Consider the following 17,606-nt stretch of genomic DNA (forward strand, 5'->3'; position numbering starts at 1 on the left):
GAAGGAAGATTGGCAAAGAGTATGTGTATAGTTTTCATAACAAATATAAATACCAATAAATAAATGAAAATATGTTCACATATACATATATGTGTGTTTTGTATACATACGTGGAAATTTTCATTTGTATGTATCAATGATTCATGTATCATATTGGAAATCGTCATATTTGATGACATAGGATTTTTCTATTGAAGATAATTTAGAAATTCTTATTTAAAAACAAAGTGCATATTCTTTTGCCCAGCATGTCTACCTCTTGGGTTTATGCATTTTCACTTTCACTTTTCAAGTTTGCAAAGGTGCAAATTGCTCAACTGGAGCAGAGAAGGAAGAAAAATTGGAGGAAACAAAATGCCTAATGATGGAGGGTAAGAAGCCAGGAAGCAATCAAGGAGTGAAGAGGATCTTCATGGGCCTGAAATGGTGTCTGCAGGACTAGGGGAAGAGTCCAAGAATCAGACCCGTGTTAGGAAAAATCTGTTAGAAAACACACTTGGGACTTCCCTGGTGGTCCGATGGTTAAGAATCCTCCTGCCAATGCAGGGGACACAGGTTCGATCCCTGATCCGGGAAGATCCCACATGCTGCAGAGCGACTAAGCCCATGCCCCACAACCAGGGAGCCCCTCTGCTCCAGCAAGAGGAGCCACTGCAGGGAGAAGCCTGTGCCCTGCGTCTGGAGGGCAGCCCCCACGGGCTGCAACTTGAGAAAGTCTGTGCACAGCAGTGACGACCCAGCACGCCAATAAGTAAATACATTTTTGAAAAAAATAAAAAAGACACTGAGTTTTTCTATACGGGATGGAAATGCAACAGATAACTAAGGGGCTGAGCAGGAGGGTGACCTTTGTGGTTTCTATGGAACTTGACTGAGAAGGGAGCAGGAGAGGAGCCCAAGTTTTGCTTTTAAAGTTATGCAAGATGGATCCACGCACCTGCTGTGCACCCTCATGCCTGTGGTTAGCAACGTGGTGCGGTGCTCTGAAGAATTGGTTAACAGGGTAGATGGAGCCCGTGGTTGGGTGTTTTTATAGCACACACACATGCACACACACACACACACACAGAGGACACCAGGAAACGTTTGGAGATCCTGAGTGTGTCTGTTAACCTTGGTTGCAGTGGTGGCATCACACAGGTGGGTGTATGATACACCACACATCCCCGTGTGTGATGTGTAGGCCTGTGTGAGTCTGTATCCACGCTCATCGCCTCGTCCCCATCGGGTGTGCTGGGGATTCTGTCCATCAGCAGTGCCTCGGGGCTTCCCTGGTAGCTCAGTGGGAAAGAGTCCACCTCCCAACCCAGGACACACGGCTTCCGTCCTGATCCGGGAGGATCCCACGTGCTGCAGAACTGAGCCCACGCGTCACAACTGCTGCGCCCATCTGTGCCCTAAGGCCCGGGAGCCTCAAGCAGCGAAGTCCGTGCGCCCTGGAGCCCAGCTCCACAGCAAGAGAAGCCCCCATGTCGAGAAGCCCCCGCACCACCACTAAGAGTAGTCCGTGCAGCAGCGAAGACCCAGCATGGCCAAAAATGCATCATAAATAAATGAAGTTATTTAAAAATTGTACCTCAATGAAGCTGTGAAAAAGATTATACTTTGATTCCGTTTGATCTTCAACAAATATCCTCTACTTTGTTAATTAAATACACTTCAGTTAGGGAAGAAAAAAAAAAAAGAGCTTCCAACTTTGCAAACAAGCTCTGATGGGCCCTTCACGCCCAAGCTGATGTCCATCCACTTAGATGTCAACCCTAGATATTCTGTGTTGGACACAGGCAACCCAAATTGCTTTGAAAATGTGCGTAAGAGAGACTTAAAAGGAGGTAAGCCTAAAAATCACTCGAGTTAAAAAATTATGTCCTGGCTAAGATTTGGGGTCGTTTTGTGCTCTGAAATAGGGTGGTTGGCTGCTGGCAAATTTCTGAAAATGACAAAGCTACTTGTTAAGCCTAATGGTTTGGCCACAGAGGAAAACAAAATTCCCTGGGTGCTGCAGACCCTTGTCATTCATCGGAGGCACAGCAAAATCATGATCTTTATCCTCCCGGCTGTGTGTGTCTGTCGGGGACTGTGGGCCGCTCAAAGTTGTATACTATTATTTTTTTATTCATCTCTGGGTCATTTCATCTTCCTGTGCCAGTCACATGAATGGCTGTGTATGAAAATTGTATTTTTGTGCTGAATTTCCCACTGTGAAAGATGTTTACTATATATTTATGAAAACACTGCAATAACAAAACCCTTTCTATAGCCTTTCAATTTGCTGTAAGGGCAGATAAAATATTTTTATCTCAAACTGAACTTCATACCTTGGGAGATGCAGTGGGTCCGACTCGGAATAATAAAACACTTCAGAGAAAGGCTGGCGCTGTTCAGATTGGTTCAGAAACCCGGGCACTCCACTCGGCAGACCTCCATGCCTTTTAAAGGTGCCAACTGAATACACAAAACCTAGAGCTAAGTGCTGCAATGTCAGCATCATTAAATAGGAAAAAAAAAAAAATCTTTGTATTTACTAAGTACTTTCGCATTGCATCCACAGAGATGCAGGCCAGCTCACTGATCAGTGTTTCCTTCATTCTGGGAAATACACAGAGAGGAGGGTGTCCATCACCCCCATGTATTGAAAATCTTGACTCTTCACCTTCGTTTAGGCTTCAGCTTTGAAACTTTTATCCAGCTGGTTTAGTAGATTGACATGCAGTTGGGAGAAATAATACAGAGAGATCTCTTGTAGGCTTTATCCTGTTTCCCTCGCCCACTCCTCCTACCCCCCGCCATGGGAATATTTTGCAAAACCATGTACACATCACATCTGAGTTACTGATGTTGCCGCAGTGCAATCCACTGATACTGCTCAGATTTCCCCAGATTGCCTTGTGCTCATTTGTATGTGTGCGCTTCGTTCTATACAAATTTATTATGGGTATATGTTTGGGGATCCACCACCACAGATGAGATATTGAGTCTGTCTATCCTAAGATTCCTGTTTATAATCACATCCACCTCCACTCACCAGCACCCACTCCCATCCCTAGTCTCTGTCCACACTGCTCTGTCCTCTGCTTCTAAAACCCTGTCATTTCAAACACGTTATAGAAGTGGAATCACACAAATTTATTTTTTCAACTTTTTATTTTACATTGGAATATAGCTGATTAACAATGTTGTGATAGCAAAGTGACTCACCCATATATATATACATGTATCCATTCTCCCCCAAACTCCCCTCCCATCCAGACTGTCACATAACATTCCCTGTAGTATACAGTAGGGCCATGCTGATTATCCATTTAAATATAGCAGTGTGTACATGTCCATCCCCAAACTCCCTGACTATCCTTTCCCCATCCTTTTCTCCCAGCAACCATAAGTTTGTTCTCTAAGTCTGTGAGTCTGTTTTGTAAATAGGTTCATTTGTCTCATTTATTTTTAAATTCCACATATAAGTAGTATCATACAATATTTCTCTTTCTCTGTATGACAATGCACTCAGTATGACAATCTCTAGGTTTATCCTGTTGCTGCAAATCAAATCATCCCATTCTTTTTAATGGCTGTGTAATATTCCACTGCATGTGTGTATCATGTTTAACCTTTTGGCATTGGCTGACTCCAGCACCACCATTTCCTGGAGTTTTATCTGAATGACCGAGTCCATTAATCATCTGTTCCTTTTCACTGCTCAGTAATACCCCACTGGACCTGCTGTGTGCCATGGTTTGTTTAACCACTTGCTTGTTGAAGGACATCTGGTCCATGAGAGGCTCTCACAAGCATAGCTTCTGTGAACACTGCTGGGCAGGTTTTAGTGTGAGCATGAGTCTCACTGCTCTGGAACAAATACCAGGAAGAAGGCTTTGGCAATTTTTGATTTATACACATTATTTGTTCAATTGCTCAGTGCTGTCTGACTCTTTGTGACTCCATGGATTGCAGCACTCCAGGCTTCCCTGTCCTTCACCAACTCCCAGAGTTTGTTCAAACTCATGTCCATTGAGTTGGTGATGTCATCCAACCATCTCATCCTCTCTTGCCCCCTTCTCCTCCTGCCCTCAGTCTTTCCTAGCATCAGGGTCTTTTCCAATGAGTCGGCTCTTCACATCAGATGGCCAAAGTATTGCAGCTTCAATTTCAGTCTCAGTCCTTCCAATGAATATTCAGAGTTGATTTCCTTTAGGATTGACTGGTTTGATCTCCTTGCCATCCAAGGGACTCACAAGAGTCTTCTCCAGCACTGCAGTTCAAAAGCATCACTTCTTTGTAGCTCAGCCTTCTTAATGGTCCAGTTCTCACATCCATACAGATTATAGAAAACATTAACATGCTGTTCCTATTTGAAGTGAATGCCAGTCACACACACCAATCAAAGGAAAGATGTAAAATCTTACCCACATCTGAATGTTTATTTCTACCTAAACAGAGGACTAAATATAGAGACTATCCAGCACTTACACAGCATCCACCATATGCCAGTCTATATACCAAGCCTGTTGTGTGTACTAACTCACTTGTCCTCACAGCATCCTTTGGACGTATATGCCACCGTCACCCCCACTTATAGATGAAGAGTCAGACAGAAAACGGTCCAGTCCCTCACCATGTCGCTACAATCCAAGGCACTGAAAGTTAGGCAGGCTGGCTTGAGAATCGCTCATTTGAAGCACCAGCAGTGATCTGAACCTCACTCCCAGGTCTGTGGGCCATCCCTTCTGGATTGGATGAGGTGGCAAAACTCATCAGGTTGGGTCAGCATCTATCAAACTGGCTCTGCAAGGAAAGGACACGTGGATTTGTGGGTATAGGACAATGGCTAGCTGACTTGACCGCCTCTCAACTCACTGCTGTGAGCTAAGCTCGCTTTATTTGACCATCTCAGACAGATGGAGGTTTCTTCTGGCTTTTAGATCTCTAAGAAGTCGATTTCACAATCCTCCCTTGGTTACACACTGCGATATTTCACAGCTCTCACTGGCGGTATGTTCTGCCTCTCTGTGTGGCCCAGATCTGTCTCACCAAAAGCTGAGCCCCATCATTTGTCTCCCTTCACTGAAGATGTGGAATTGATGGCCCCTCATCTCCTCGACAACACAACTTAAAGGTACTTGTTTCTAACAGAATCTCGCGTGGCCGCTTTACATGAATCATGCGGCTTTCCATCCTCCGAAGGCATTTCATATTTCCACCAGGCTTATAAAGTATTTAATATTTTCATATGCTCCAGTGTAAAGCCATCTGTTGCAGTGACAGGACAAAATGTGGAAGGCAAGAAGGAGCGTATGTTTAGGGAAAGATTCCATGGAACGTTAACAAGAAAGCTATGTGCTACTCTGGGGTGTCTTGTCGAAAATGGCCAGGGGGTTTGGGGAGGCCTGACCCCTGGAGTTGGTATTTATAAATAGGCAGTTATAGATGACACTTGCCCTTTTATCCTGTCCTGGACATTTAGACTGAATCTGCAGTGTCCGGGGCACAGGGACCTCTCTGAGAGGAAGTGGTGGTATCGTCTGATTTTTGGATCTTTATTTCATCTTGGTTTTCCACATGTGTTTTAACTTTTTTAAAAATTGGAGGATAGTTGTGTTATAATGTGTTAGTTTCTGCTATACAAATATATATGAATCAGCTATATGTATACATTCATCTCTTCCCTCTTGTGTTTTGACTTTTTGTTATTTTTTGGGCCATTGCATTGGGAACCTGCTGCGTGCTAGACTCGCGTGTTGCTAAAATCGTGTTTCAGCTGTTTCTCAGGGCCTAACTTCTTCTTATTCTTTTGTTAAAAAAAATTATTTTTAACTGGAGGATAATTGATTTACAGTACTGTGTTAATTTCTGCTGTACATCGACTTGAATCAGCCGTAGGTTTACATATGTCCCCTCCCTCTGGAAGCTGCCTCCCACCCCATCCCACCCCGCTAGGTTGTCACAGAGCACCAGATTTGAGCTCCCTGCATCGTACAGCACATTCCCACTGGCTATCTGTTTTACATATGGTAATGTGTATCAGTTCAGTTCAGTTGTTTAGTCATGTCCGACTTTGTGACCCCATGGACTGCAGCATACCAGGCCTCCCTGTCCATCACCAACTCCCAGAGTTTACTCAAAGTCATGTCCATTGAGTTGGTGATGCCATCCAACCATCTCATCCTTTGTTATCCCCTTCTCCTGCCTTCAATCTTTCCCAGCATTAGGGTCTTTTCCAATGAGTCAGTTCTTTGCATCAGGTGGCCAAAGTATTGGAGTTTCAGCTTCAGCATCAGTCCTTCCAATGAACACCCAGGACTGATTTCCTTTAGGATGGACTGGTTTGATCTCCTTGCAGTCCAAGGGACTCTCAAGCATCTTCTCCAGCACCACAGTTCAAAAGCATCAATTCTTCGGTGCTCAGCTTTCTTCACAGTCCAACTCTCACATCCATACATGACCACTGATATGTTTCAATGCTATTCTCTCAATTGGTCCCACACTTTGCTTCCTACCCACCCCTGTGTGTCTATAAGTCTTTTCTCTATGTCTGCATCTCCACTGCTGCCCTGCAGATAGATTCATCAGTGTTATTTTTCTAGATTTCATATATATGTGTTAATATACAATTTTTTTTTTCTGACTTACCTCACTCTCTGTAATAGGCTCTGGTTTCATTCACCTCATTAGAACTGACTCAAATGTATTCCTTTTTAAGACCGAGTAATATTCCACTGAATATATGTACCACCACTTCTTTATCTATTAATCTGTCGATGGACATCTAGGTTGCTTCCATGTCCTGACTATTGTAAACAGTGCTGCAATGGACATTGGGGTACACGTGTCTTTTTCAATTATGGTTTTCTCAGGGTATATGCCCACATATACTAAAACTGAAATGATACAGAGAGGATTAGCGTGGCCCCTGCACAAGGTTCTGACTTCTCATAGCCATGGTGTGGTGTTGCTAATGTCTTTGAAACAATCAGATGCGAATCCAGCTTGGCTGCCCACTTGAATGTGAGGATGTTGGCACAGTCCTCTAAAACTGTTGTGACACCCCATGCCGCTTGCTGAACTGAGCTCAGAAAACTCAAAGCCAGTGTCTCTGAGATGGGGCCCGTTGCTCTTGGGGGGAACACCGTGGCTAATATGCAGTGGGGATCAGACCTGACAAGCGTATTAGGGGCATTGTGCCTCAACTGGCTTATTTCAGCCTCCTAAGCCTCTTCCCTGGCGGGGCCCCTCACTGTCTTCATTTCATAGACGAGGGAGCCATTTTCGAGAGGGTGATTCTCCCAAGGTCACACAGCTCATGGTGGGCAAACCCTGGATCTGACCACGGCAGGCTTGGTCCATCAACAGGATGCTTCACCAGCATGTCTTATAACTGACATTAGTAAAATAGGAGAAGCTTGTTCACTGCCTTGCAGGCCAATTCTTCCGATGGTGATATCAGCTGGAACATGTCAGTCAAAATAGGGCAGACTGTCGCAGCATGGCCTCTGCATGCCTCAGTTCTCAGCTACTTCTTCCTTTTTTTTTGGCCACACCAGGCAGCCTGTGGGATCTTAGTTCCCCAACCAGCGATGGCACCCACACCCCCTGCATTGAAGGCATGGAGTCTTAACCACTGGATGGCCAGGGAAGTCCCTCTCAGACACTTAAAAAAAAAAAATTATTTTGGGCTGTTTTGGATCTTCCTGGCTGTGTGGGCTTTTCTCTAGTTCTTGCAGGCGGGATGCTGCTCTCTGCTTGGGGTACATGGACTTCTCATTGCAGTGGCTTCTCTTGATGCAGCGCACAGGCTTGATAGTGGTGGCCCACAGGCTGATCTGCTCTGAGGCATGTGGAATCGTCCCAGATCAGGGATCGAACCTGTCTCTCCTTCATTGACAGGCAGATTTTTTTTTTTTTTAACCACTGAGCCATCAGGGAAGCCCCTCAGTGATTTTTTAACTGTTTTGTAATTTATTTTATTTACTTATTTTTGGCTGTGTTGGCTCTCCCTTGCTGTGCAGGCTCTTCTCTAGTTGTGATGAACAGGCGCTGCTCTTGAGTTGCGGCGCGTGGGCTTCTCATGGTGGCCTCTCTGCCCGCAAAGCACGGGCTCCCGGGTGGGAGGGCTTCAGTACTTGCGGCACATGGGCTCGGTGCTTGGAGCTCCCGGACTTTAGAGCACAGGCTCAGTAGTTGTGGGGCATGGGCTTAGCTTCTCCATGGCAGGTGGGGTCCTCCTAGATCAGGCATCAAACCTGTGTCTCCTGCATTGCCTCCAAGCCACCAGGGAAGTCCCCTCTCAGCCACTTTGTAACCCTGTGAGTAAAGTTCAGTGAACCCCAGGGGGAGCTTGCAGAAGGAACTTGATGTGAAGACAGATGAATAGCTCTTGAGAGTGCTGCAGCAGAAGATCATAGTGGTTAACCCCCGCAGACCCCTCCTTTATATCAATTTTGAACTATTTTCTACCAACTCGTGTGAAAAAGTGTCTTAGATCATTCACCTGCTTTCAGTCCTATTAATAAATGGATTAACAGCATATGTAAGAATCTATGTCCCAACAGTAGCCACGTCAAAAGAAGACAGTTTCTGGTTAGTTACTCCCAGGCTGATAAAATTCATGATATAGTAGGATTCAGGGGGATTTTTAAAAATTGGAGCATATTTGCTTTCCATGTTGTGTTAGTTTCTGCTGTACAAGGAAGTGAACTGGCTTTATGTATGCATATATCCCCTCCCTCTAGAACCTTCCAGTCCCCTTCCAATCCCACCCCTAGAGGTCATCACAAAGCCCTGAGCCAAGCTCCCTGTGCTATACACGGGGATACACACACTATATACACACACAGCTATACACACACAAGCTTCTCATGGTATGTGTGAGTGTGTGTGTGTGTGTGTGTGTGTGTGTGTGTGTGAGTTGCTCAGTCATGTCTGACTCTTTGGGACCCCATGGACTGTAGCTCACCAGGCTCCTCTGTCCATGGAATTCTCCAGGCAAGAATACTGGAGTGGGTAGCCATTCCCTTCTCCAGGGGATCTTCCCCACCCAGGGATCAGACCCAGGTCTCCTGCATCGCAGGCAGATTCTTTACCATCTGGGCCACTGAGGAAGCCCACTAACTATCTGTTTACACCTGGTAGCATATATCTGTCAATCCTGTTCTCCCAGTTTATCGAACCCCCCACTTCCTCCCCTGCGTCCACATCTCTGTTCTATACGCCTGCATTTCTCTTCCTGCCCTGCAAACAGATTCATCTGTAAGCAGGGATATATATTTTCCAAAAGAGCAAGATTTCTCATCAGATCAAGTGAAGAAAAACAATCAGGGTAGCTGAGAGAAAAGACCAGTTAGCTTCTAAACACCATTCATTTATTTCAGTCAACGCTCTCAGTGGGACATGAGGGTTTCTTCTATAAGAATCCCTTTTAGACCCATGGGTTTTGCCTGTGGGTTTTCGTCTCAACAATCGGATGATAATGATGGGCTATAAACTTCATGGAGACAGAGAACAGGTGAACAATGTGTAATTAATCGCTAAGACAATGCCTGGGCCATATTAGGACCTCCGTAAATGTTTTCAGAGAATGTATGATCCTATTGGATTGTGCCAGAATATTTATTATCTGTTGCATCCTGGTAAACCCAAGTCATAATTTTATCTAATAACTGGATGATGCTTTCAGAACCCTATTAGAGGAAAGAGTGTTATTCCTACTCACTAGTTTCTTCTCTCCTAAAGCCGAGAAATGTGGGTAATTATTTTCTGAGTTATGGCCAGGACACTATGCCTAGGAAGAGCAGTGACACTGTTGTATCTAGCCTCCCCTCTAAAATATTGTCACAATCTCATACAGGGTGTACGGTGGCAGCAATGTTCCAGTCCTTTTCCCCAGCCCTCTCCACTGGCAAAACACGGGTTACGGTTAATGCAACAGTGAAAATAAATTATTACCATTCTCTGATTGTGTGACAGGTCAGTAATTAACTTATGTCACCAGTTGGCCTCCCACAACTGTGTTTATTTAGCTCCATGGAGCACTTTTCAGGGAAAAAGGAAAGATCAGCAAGGCAGTCTTTGTTTACTGTGGATGCTAAATGCGGGTGGAATACATCTTTTCCTATTGACGAGGAAATAAGTTGGTTGTTAGAACATGATTTTCCATTCTCCCAAATGATATGGTGATTCAGGGAATTTGAAAGCTACCCTGGAATTAGAAAAGCATAAAGAAATTGCCCTTTATGTGCTAATTGAGCTATTGTGCCTGTTTTCTTCGGTTCCTTTTCCCTGTATAGTCATAGCAAAGAGCTGTGTGTAAAAAAAAAAAAAAAAAAGTATGAAAAATTTTAATTAAAAGAAAAAAACTTTTTTTTTCCCATTGTAGGTTAAGTGCCTATCATGCAGCTAAGGGACAATGGTATTAGATTTGTAATAAGTACAAGTAAAGCTTTTCATTTTGATTGGATTGGGTGTATTTTTCACCAGCATCTCCTGTGTGAGCCATGATTCCGAAGACAGAGACTTGTAATCTTCTGCAGTGGGAACGATGCAGCTTAAAAATCAATAGGGCAGGAGGTGTTTCAAGTTCTCATTATTGTAATGTGTCAACATCACTTCAGTGACCCCAGAGTCCTATGTTGGCTGGTTTTTCCCCTGATTTATTGTGCAATCTCGTAGGGCAAACTATAATTTCGCTTGGAATCAGAAAGTCCCCGTTTATGGTTTGTGTCCCAGTCTCCAGTCATTAGGGCATTCTCGGGGAATCGATCCCTCCTGTTGTTGCTAAGAACTGAATGAAGTTGTCACCCGCTTCGATTACAAAGGCGCCAGGGGAAAAAGAGGCGGTGAGGGCAAGGACCTCGGAGGCTTGGCGAACGGCTTCCTGGATGTGCGTCTGCCGCCATCCGAAGGACCTGCATCTTTTCTCAGGACGCCTCTTACAGAAATGCCCCACCACCGCCTTAGAGCAGCGCTCCATCGCTTCTTGCGCTTCCTATGGATGATGGCATCCTCCTTTTAAAGCAAGGGGCCAGAGCCTTCCTTGAAAGTCTGTTCTGGCACATTTCCTAGAACTTGCTGAGTCAGCTCAAGTCTTCTTAAATCGTCTGATTGAAGAACAGAACTTCTCTGATAGTCACTCCGAGCCTATAAAGCCAAAGTCTTGCATCCTTTTCCTGGTTGGCAAAATAGCTAGGAACTTAGTGAAACTTCCTGTAAAAAGATGACCCTCTGATTTCAGAGTGTGTGTGCGCACGCGCACACACACACACGCACACACACACAGCTCCTTTCCCTGGAGGGTAATTGATGAATGCGTATATGATAGTTTTAAGTCATCCTATAGCGTAGCAAGTCTGCATGCGAAGTCCCTTCAGTCATGGCCAGCTCTGTGTGACTTAATGGACTGCAGCCCACCAGGCTCCTGTGTCCATGGGATTCTCTAGGCAAGAATACTGGAGTGGGTTGCTGTGCCCTCTTCCAGGGGATCCTCCACACCCAGGGATCGAACCCATGTCTCTTAGGTTTCCTGCTTTGGCAGGTGAGTTCTTACCACTAGAGTCATCTTGGAAGGCCCAAAGACTTTAAAAATGGGTCCACATTAAAAAAAATCTTAAGAAGTTCTTAAGAGCTCCATTTATCAAAGCCCCTGAATCTCATTCTAGGACATACATTCACTTCATAGACATTTACTGGGTTCTATTCTGAGTGTCAGGTACCCCTTTCCATATTCTTTTTAAAAGTATCTTTATTTTTTTATGTGGTTGTGCTGGGTCTTAGTCGTGGCACGCAGATTCTTCAATCTTCCTTGTGGCATTTGGGATCTTGGTTGCAGCATGACGGGTCTTTAGCTGTGGTATGTAAAAACTCTCAGTTTCAGCAAGTGGGATCTAGTTCCCTGACCAGGGTTGGAAGCCGGGCCTACTGCATTAGGGGCGCAGGATCTTAGCCACTGGACCACCAGGGAAAGAGCCATATCCTTTCCTAAGCTGTTAAATCAAGTGGTTCTTCCTCTGAGGCTGTTTATTGATACAATGAGTTCTTCTTGAGTCTTCCAGCCCTCTTAGGACTTGCCTTCTCCTCTGAATGCAGTGCCCTGGTCTCAGTTGTAAAGAAGCTCTGTGCCAATGCAGGAGACCCAGGTTGGATCCCTGGGTCAGAAAAATCCCCTGGAGAAATGAATGGCTACCCACTCCAATATTCTTGCCTAGAAAATCCCATGGACAGAGGAGCCTGGAGGGTTACAGTCCATGGGGTCGCAAAGAGTCAGAGACGACTGAGCGCTAGATTTACTCACTTATCGATTCACTAAATGATTGATAGAGATCCTGTAGGTATTGCAGAGATAATGGTGAACAAGACAGAGAAATTTCCCTTCTAGCTGAGGGAAGGTGGGCCCTTGACCTCGAGGGCTCAGAGGGATGGAGCCCTGGTTCCCTTGATTCCTGAAAATGGGTGGAGTTATTCCTTCCTTAACAGGACATTACCCATTAGGGCTTAAGCATGACCTTGCTTGTTCTTCAGGCACTGACCTCAGGCAGTAGGAGGACATGGGAAGATCAAGTGCTTCCACTGGGTGTTCCTAACCCACGGGATGTTGTGCATATGTACCTATAGGGACCCAGATCAACTGTGACCCCAAAGAAAGTCGACATCAGAATCTCTGTCCTGCCCACCATTCCTCCTTCACGGCCTCTAACCCCAGCCCTGTGAAGTCCTGTGTGTGTGCTCAGCCACTTCAGTCATGTCTGACTCTTTGTGACCCCATGGACTATAGCCTGCCAGGCTCCTCTGTCCATGGGATTCTCCAGCAAGAACACTGGGATGGGTTGCCATGCCCTTCTCCAGGAGAATCTTCCCGACCCAGGGATCAAGCCCGGTCTCCCGCGTTTCAGGTAGATTCTTTATCATCTGAGCCACCAGGCAAGTTCTAGCAGAAGCCTAAGAGGCTCCTAAAACAGAGGCATAATTAGAAGCTCAGATCTTAACTCCACCACTGAGAACCTTGAGCAAGTTTCTTTTTAATTGGAGTGTGATTACTTTACATCACTGTGTTAGTTTCTGCTGATCAACAGAGTGGATCAGTCATATGTATACACACATCCCCTTCCTCTAAGGCCCCCATCCCACCACCCCCCATCCCACCCATCTAGGTCATCACAGAGAACCCAGCTGACCTCCTTGTGCTATTCAGCAACTTCCCACTAACCATCTGATTCACATGGTAGTGTGTATATGTCTGTGCTACTCCCTCAATCCGTCTCACCCTCTTCTTCCCCCATTGTGTCCGCAGTCCGTTCTCTTATGCCCGTGTCTCCGTTCCTGCCCTATCTAAATGATTTCATCAGCACCATCTTTCTAGAGCCCATATATATGCCTTAATGTACGATATTTGTTTTTCACTTCCTGACTCACTTCACTCTGTATGACAGACTCTAGCTTCATCCACCTCAGTTCCAAGTACCGTAAGAAGGCAAACATTAACTCACAAGCAGTTTCCAGCCTCTGCTTGCATTATATTTGTTAACTGTTAGTCAAGCCAACCTCAGAGTCAAGGAATAGAGAGACAGATAATAAGGGGAGAAACCAAGAGCTCTCCTTGGAAAGGTGTGTGCAAACAGGGCTGAGGAAGGTCTGTGGCCGTATCTGGAATCCACTTCCTCTCTCTTGGAAGCAAATCATTCACTGAAGGGAATGATATCCTATGAGGAGGTCTTTCTGTAAGCTAGGTCTTCCAGCTAAAATTGTCATTGTTGTTTAGTCTTTCAGTCGTGTCAGACTCTTTGCAACCCCATGGACTGTAAGCCCACCAGGCCCCTCTGTCCATGGACTTCTCCAGGCAAGAATACTGGAGTGGGTTGTCCTTGCCTTCTCCAGGTGATCTTCCTGAGCCAGGGATCAAACCCGGGTCTCCTAAGTTAGCAGGCGAATTCTTTACCACTGAGACACCTGGGATGTTCTCCTAAAATTATCCTTTATCATTAAGTGCAATGATAAGGGACTTCCCTGATAATAAGGGCTTCCCTGATAACTCAGCTGGTAAAGAATCTGCTTGCAATGCAGGAGACCCCAGTTTGACTCCTGAGTGGGGAAAATCCCCTGGAGAAGGGAAAGGCTACCCACTCCAGTATTCTGGTCTGGAGAATTCCATGGACTATGGGGTCACAAAGAGTTGGACAGGACTGAGGGACTTTCACTTTCACTTCACTTCATTAAGTCCAAGCCTGTAGTCTCTCCTTTCTTAAGTGCGGCCTTCTATTTACTTTGTACCTGATCATCCTCCTTATCTTTCAAAGTTTAAGCAGTGATGCTAAAAGAGTTTTTTCTTTTTCTTTCAAGTGTAATGTCAGCCCAGAGGGAGGGTAGTCACGTGCCTCTAGTGGCACTGAGCATCCTCAAGATAAGAGCCCACATATCTCGGGGAGCTGTGCACACCTGTCTGATGGAGCCTACACCAACGGTGTTCTGACAAGTGTGTCTAATTCTGAGCTTCCTCATAGCCCTCCTGTTGGGAATCTATTTGCTTTGGATCAAGGATGCTGGTGCCCCCAGCTTCAACTTCACACTCTTCTTTCCTTACACATCAGCTGGTTTATTTTAGGGATCACTTGAGAACCTCATACATTAGTTTTCCCGATCCTGTGGGCACCAGTTTATGCTTCCACGGGCTGGTGGAGGCACAGATTATGAGAGCTGTGGTAGAATAAGGGAAGTTCTGTGGTTTCTTCTTTAATGATAAACTAAATGGTGCTCAATTAAAAGTGCATAGGGCTCAAGATGACAGGCAGGCAGAAATTAGCCTGAGACCTGCCTTACCTACTTTGTAGATACACTGAGGTTTGAAACCTCCCATTAGTAGATAGACGGATGACTGTGAGAGATCCTAGGGCTGGGTTCTCCCACTGCCACATTAGTGTTCAGAAAACTCCATTTACGTGCATTTGATTGCAGACTTGCAAACTTTATTGTCCAAACGCAGAAGAACGTGTGTCAAGTCAGTATTTCTATTTGAGAAGCAAAGTCCACTCAAATTGTTTTTCTCTTCACTGGACTTGGGGATTCTGCCCTGATTTTGAGGCTTCTTGCTTGGTGGATGGGTTTGAAGCATTCTTTTAAGCTGTTGACTGTCAATCACTTTTATATAGTTGTCACTTTCCGTATGTCACCGTCAATAGCAGACCCATAAAGCTTGCAGATACTCATTCTCACTCTGACATGCATAACTCAATTGAGCTCGGTTTATAAAAAGAATCTAAAAATACACAAATTGATGATTAGGGAAAAATGGCTTTCTGAAAGGATCCTTTATTTAATGCACAGGAAAATAATTCCTGGAGATGAATAGTCCTGCTAACTCACTTTTTCATTTATTTCACATCTATCAAGACTCTACTAAGTATTGGTGTTGGTGTTAAAAATGTTGAGTGAAAACCAGCAAGGAATCTGTAACCTTGAAATGTAGTGTGGTGGGGTTAAGAAAGGAAGTTAGATGGAGGAACATCAAATAACCACAATACAAAAACTGCAATTATCATTTGAGATAAACGTTCTAAAAAAAGGGTACCAGAAGAATCGATGCTTTTGAACTGTGGTGCTAGAGAAGACTCTTGAGATTTCCTTGGACTGCAAAGAGATCAAACCAGTCAATCGTAAAGAAAATCCACCCTGAATACTCTTTGGAAGCACTCATGCTGAAGCTGAAGCTCCAATACTTTGACCACCTGATGCAAAGAGCCGACTTATTGGGAAAGACCCTGATGTTGGGAAAGATTGAAGGCAGAAGTATAAGGAGGTGGCAGAGAAAGACATAGGTGGACAGCATCACTGACTCAATGGACATGTGTTTGAGAAAACTGCGTGAGATAATGGAGGACAGGGAAGCCTGGCGTGCTGCAGTCCATAAGGTTGCAAAGAGTTGGACAGGACTTAGTGACTGAACAATAATGGGAGGTGATACACAGCTGATCTCTACTGAAGGGTTGCTCTGGGAAGGGAAGCCAGGCACTGGGCTCATTGTTTCATAGGCATCATACTGGAATCTTTTCATTCTTTCGTCTGTTCTGTTCAACTGTCCACATGTCATTTAGCCCCGAACTCCAAGGTACACAGCTGTCCCTCCCCTGCTGTTTCCACTGCCACCCCTAGTCCCAACCCCCGATGTTGCCACCTTTGTGACTGTGACAGCCTCCCTCCTGGACTCTTCAGGATCTGTGTTTGCCCTCCTCCAAGCCATTATCCACATAATAGCCAGCATTATTTAAAACATAAATGCATCACACACCTGTGTTCCTAATAGCATTATCCACAGCAGCCAAGGGTCCATCAGTGGATGAATGGACAAACAAAATGTGGTCTCCAAGTGCGGCGGGGTATTACTCAGCCTCAAAAAGGAAGGAAATCCTTCCATAGGCTACAACAGAAATGAACCTTGAGGATGTTATATTAAGTGAAATAAGCCAGTCACAAAAAGACAAATACTGCAGTAATCCACTTAGACAAATTATTAAGAGTTATCAGGTTTATAAAAATAGGAAGGAGAATGATGGTTAGCAGAGACTGGGATCTCTTTGGGATACCAAAGAGAGCAAGGGATATTTTTATTTACTTGGTGTGAGTCTTCAGTTTTGCAAGATGAACAAGTTCTGGAGGTCTGTTGACAACCATGTAGATACACTTAAGAGAAATGAACCATATGCTCAAAAGTGGTTAAGAAGGTTTGATATATTTATCATAAATCAATCCTGAATATTCATAGGAAGGACTGATGTTGAAGCTGAAGCTCCAGTACTTTGGCCTCCTGATCCAACGAAATGACTCATTGGAAAAGACTTTGATGCTGGGAAAGATTGAGGGCAAGAGGAGAAGGGGACGACAGAGGATGAGTTGGTCACTTAGCCTCACTGACTCAATGTCATGCATTTGCACAAACTCTGGGAGATAGTGAAGGACAGAGAAGCCTGGCATGCTGCAGTCCATGGGGTCGCAAAGAGTCGGATGTGACTTAGTGACTGAACAACAATAGCATGTATATGTGTGTGTATTAAAAACATGTATTTAAACCACAATAAGAAAAAAATCTTCCAAACATTCCATAGATCAATTCAATTATTCCCCTTCTTCAATGTTGTCCTGGGGAATACATGTAAATCCATGGCTAATTCATTTCAATGTATAACAAAAACTACTGTAATGATGTAAAGTAATTAGCCTCCAACTAATAAAAAAAAATAAAAAAATAAAATAAAATAAAATAAAATTAACCCCAAATATCACTAATAAAAGCAAACCATGTTCCTGTTATTAACAAAAGAAGTTCTTTCTAAATATACCTATGTAACAACTTTTCTCAATTCCCAAACAAAATACAAAATCAAGACTAACTGCTCTTAAAAATTCTCAGACTGCTCAAAGTTTAAGTGATAGTGTTAATTTAATAACATAAAAGAAGTCAATCAAAAAACAAAAATAATCATACTCTTAAGAAGTGATCTGGGTGCTCATATTGTTAAGAAACATGAACTGGGGAAAAATATCAGACTAACAACACTCACTAGGTGTTCCTAGGATTCAGAACAGAACGTGGCACCTACCATCACATTTAAAAGAAGCTGATAACATTGTTCAAA

The 17,606-nt window shown here is 44.3% G+C and overlaps 1 protein-coding gene and 1 non-coding gene across 18 annotated transcripts in view; both read left to right on the plus strand.

Moving 5' to 3' along the window:
* RBFOX1 (RNA binding fox-1 homolog 1) overlaps positions 1 to 17,606 on the plus strand; it is a 2,345,672-nt gene that overhangs the window by 1,128,114 nt on the left and 1,199,952 nt on the right. The window lies entirely within an intron of this gene.
* On the plus strand, positions 6,846 to 6,955 carry LOC139032926 (U6 spliceosomal RNA). Its single transcript, XR_011485563.1, has one exon. It is a non-coding gene; the product is annotated as a U6 spliceosomal RNA (small nuclear RNA).

The sequence above is a fragment of the Odocoileus virginianus genome, chromosome 33 (assembly GCF_023699985.2).
Source record: "Odocoileus virginianus isolate 20LAN1187 ecotype Illinois chromosome 33, Ovbor_1.2, whole genome shotgun sequence".
NCBI classification, from domain to species: domain Eukaryota; kingdom Metazoa; phylum Chordata; class Mammalia; order Artiodactyla; family Cervidae; genus Odocoileus; species Odocoileus virginianus.